The sequence below is a fragment of the Hyperolius riggenbachi genome, chromosome 9 (genome assembly GCF_040937935.1).
Source record: "Hyperolius riggenbachi isolate aHypRig1 chromosome 9, aHypRig1.pri, whole genome shotgun sequence".
Taxonomy (NCBI): domain Eukaryota; kingdom Metazoa; phylum Chordata; class Amphibia; order Anura; family Hyperoliidae; genus Hyperolius; species Hyperolius riggenbachi.
Window position 1 is genome coordinate 243098809 of NC_090654.1, and position 4515 is coordinate 243103323.

Below are 4515 nucleotides of genomic sequence, written 5' to 3' on the forward strand. Positions count from 1 at the left end.
CCAAAGTTCACTGGTATGTATGTAGCACATGAAGGTAATGCAGCCAAAGTTCATTAGTATGCATGTAGCACATGAAGGTAATGCAGCCAATATTCATTAGTATGCATGTAGCACATGAAAGTAATGCAGCCAAAGTTCACTAGTATGTATGTAGCACATGAAGGTAATGCAGCCAAAGTTCATTAGTATGCATGTAGCACATGAAGGTAAAGCAGCCAAAGTTCATTAGTATGCATGTAGCACATCAAGGTAATGCAGCCAATATCCATTAGTATGCATGTAGCACATTAAGGTAAAGCAGCCAAAGTTCATTAGTATGCATGTAGCACATGAAAGTAATGCAGCCAACGTTCATTAGTATGCATGTAGCACATGAAGTTAATGCAGCCAAAGTTCATTAGTATGCATGCAGCACATGAAGGTAATGCAGCCAAAGTTCATTAGTATGCATGTAGCACATGAAAGTAATGCAACCAACGTTCATTAGTATGCATGTAGCACATGAAAGTAATGCAGCCAACGTTCATTAGTATGCATGTAGCACATGAAGTTAATGCAGCCAACGTTCATTAGTATGCATGTAGCACATGAAGATAATGCAGCCAAAGTTCATTAGTATGCATGTAGCAAATGAGGGTAATGCAGCCAAAGTTTATTTGTATGCATGTAGCACATGAAAGTAATGCAGCCAAAGTTCATTAGTATGCATGTAGCACATGAAGGGAATGCAGCCAAAGTTCATTAGTATAGATGTAGCACATGAAGGTAATGCAGCCAAAGTTCATTAGTATGTATGTAGCACATGAAGGTAATGCAGCCACAGTTCATTAGTATGCACGTAGCACATGAAGGTAATGCAGCCAAAGTTCATTAGTATGCATCTAGCACATGAAGTTAATGCAGCCAGTTAATTAGTATGCATGTAGCACATGAAGGTAATGCAGCCAAAGTTAATTAGTATGCATGTAGCACATGAAGGTAATGCAGCCAAAGTTAATTAGTATGCATGTAGCACATTAAAGTAATGCAGCCAAAGTTAATTAGTATGCATGCAGCACATGAAAGTAATGCAGCCAAAGTTCATTAGTATGCATCTAGCACATGAAGGAAATGCAGCCAAAGTTCATTAGTATGCATGTAGCACATGAAAGTAATACAGCCATTGCTCACCTGTATGCATTTAGCACAGGATACTGATGCAGGCATTGCTCATTCGTATGCATTTAGCACACATCTATATCTCTGGGACCAGAAGACCGGGCTCTCTGTGTAAGGTACATTTAGTACTTATGCAGAGACTTCTCAGGGAAAGGGATAAACCCTGGGGTAGAAAGGGGACTGAAAAAATAAATGAAGAGAAGGAAAGAAAATAGAAATAGTGTCCAAAGGGGAGGACAAAGTAAAAAGAATACCGGTGGGTGATACTCTCAACAAATTTATAGTTATGGTGTCCAATAGGGTTCAGGGGCGGGACCAGAACCCATAGTATGCTGCCATGGAAGCACCAGGGAAATATATATATATATATATATATATATATATATATATATATATATATATATATCCATCTGCTGAAAAGCTTTATGGGGATGAAGATTTCATTTTTCAGCACGCCCTGGCACCTGCTCACAGTGCCAAAACCACTGGTGAATGGTTTACTGACCATGGTATTACTGTGCTCAATTGGCCTGCCAACTCTCCTGACCTGAACCCCATAGAGAATCTGTGGGATATTGTGAAGAGAAAGTTGAGAGACGCAAGACCCAACACTCTGGATGAGCTTAAGGCCGCTATTGAAGCATCCTGGGCCTCCATAACACCTGAGCAGTGCCACAGGCTGATTGCCTCCATGCCACGCCGCATTGAAGCAGTCATTTCCGCAAAAGGATTCCCGACCAAGTATTGAGTGCATAACTGAACATAATTATTTGAAGGTTGACTTTTTTTGTTTTAAAAACACTTTTCTTTTATTGGTCGGATGAAATATGCTAATTTTTTGAGATTGGAAATTTGGGTTTTCATGAGCTGTATGCCAAAATCATCAATATTAATACAATAAAAGGCTTGAACTACTTCAGTTGTGTGTAGTTGAATCTAAAATATATGAAAGTCTAATGTTTATCAGTACATTACAGAAAATAATGAACTTTATCACAATATGCAAATTTTTTTAGAAGATCCTGTATATATATATTGCCCTCTATGCCTAGTTGCATCTTATATTCTGCAGCATCTTATATTCCGAATAACACGGTACTTTCACAGTGACGAATAGCTGCAAAAAAGCTTGGAAAGTTTTATCAATTTAACAGAAGTAAAACTTTTACATTTGAACAATTACAAACTTCAGCAAGCTTAATTTAGTTCATTCCAGCTCGCAAATCTATATAATTAATCATGTATGTATTTTGACAGAATTGGAGTTGAAATAAACATGTCAGAACAATACACCCTGTTGCACCGATTGTAAGTCATTGAATAAATAATAACCAACCTCCATGAATGATTTGTGTTTGGCAAACGTCGTGGCAGGTGTAACGTGTAAGTACGGTAATCAGGATCTGTGATTCACACTTCAGAAATTAATGAGGCAAAAGCACATAGAAAATTGTCTCTTGGGAAGTCAAAGTCTCTCTACCGCTGCAGTTGTGCCAGAAACAATTCCTTATTAATTCATACAGTGACCTCATATCTCCAACTTGGAAGCTGTAGACAGTTCAACAGGAAAGGAACGGACATCCTCAATTTAATTACTGAGATTGCTTCAGGTTATTAGTAGAGGGACAATGCAGAGGTTAATTTGGTACAGTGTTCCTGTTGAATCCATTTGAGTAGAAAATACAGCTCATGGTTTGGATAATAAGGTAGATTTGTCTTCTGCAAACTCTCGAGGTGGAACAAGAAAATGCAGAAGAGGGGGCTGAACACAAGCTAATGGAAGAAAGCTCTGTGAGGCCTTGTTCACATTATAAATCTCACAATCGCAAGCACTGAGCGCTTTTGTAAGCGCATTGTAAGCGCTTTTCCCTGTTCTTTTAGAGCGATTTGCACTTTGTTAAGCGATTTTCTAAGCTCTTTTCAAAGTTCTTTTGTCCGGGGCTTCGAGTTTTTCTTTCTGAAGGCAATCAGGAAATGAACTCGTTGACCTGGAACTCAAAAAATACAATAAATCGCTTTTTAAAGCGCTTTTTCAAGCTCTTTGTGATTTCCCTATAGTTTGTATTGAAGCGCAAAGGCTCAGGAAATGGTGCAGGAGCGGCGTTTGCGATTGGAAAGAAAGTTCATCACCCATGTGAGAACATTCACATGGAGCCGCGTCACTCGGCTGTCCCCTAGAGATGCTGAAGAGCGATCGGCTCTCATAGGCTGATGAGATTGCTGTCATTGGATGGCGGGGGTGTAAAAAAAGAAAAGAAAAGAAAGAAAATGGACAAATGTACTTAAAACATAAAGAAAGAAATAATGAAAAAAACAATAAAACATCGCAGGAGCAATCAGAGCAGAAAAGAGGGGGGGGGGGGGGGGGATTTGTATGTGTACACGGTTGCATGGTTCCACAGCGAGCTCTTAAAGCTGTAGAGCCCTAAATTGTAAAAAATTGCCTGGTCACTAGGGGGGTGTAAGCCTATGGTCCTGAAGTGGTGAAGATCAATACACTGATGACAGCTAGAATTGCATTGATTGGATATGTTGGGGTCAGAAGCAAGGATGAGCAGAAGAAAACAAAATTTATTTTCAAATGAAGCAAAACTGACACAGAGCATTGGTAGACGTGGGCTGCTACAGTGCTGCTTGGTCCTCTACCTCTTCTCGATACTTCCTTCTTCACAGCCAGAAGGAGGAAGTCTTACAAATGGAAGAAGGTAGTATCAGGAGGATGTAGAGGGCTATGGAGCACTGCAGCCACTGCAGACGACGACCAAGGTCAGTTAACCCCTCTGCTGCTGTCAGCATCCACTAACATTTTTTTTCACTGATAGCGAAACTGAACTTTGATTTTGCCCGCTCATTTTTAGCTAAAAGATAATTGGTAGATTTGATTAAAGTAACCACACCTGAAAGAAATATTGATCTCTGTCCATGTACCTTAAAGAACAATCGACACCCATGCTAACCTAGAAATAAAAAAAAAACATATATATAAGTAGATAAATACTACTTCTACTTACATACCAGATGTATTGTGCTATCCACGTAATGATTACTGTGAATTTTATAAAGGAAAAGCAGAAAATCCAATTTAGGCAGTGGCCATTTTACCAAGCTAATGCTGACATCATATCCTCCCTGACTCTTGTTCCCCCCCTCCCTTCTCTTGCTCATTGTGTATTCATTAGCTGCCCTCCTCCCAGAGTCTTCAGACACTCCCACTAAGGTGTATAATAGGAACTGCACTGACTTTTTTTTTATTTTCTCCTGCAATAGCTGGGTCACCTTAGCCTTACTTGTAAACACAAGTGAGCAGAGGTGTTTCAGATAAGAAGCTAGGCAGGGAAATAAATGGAAGAGGAGGGA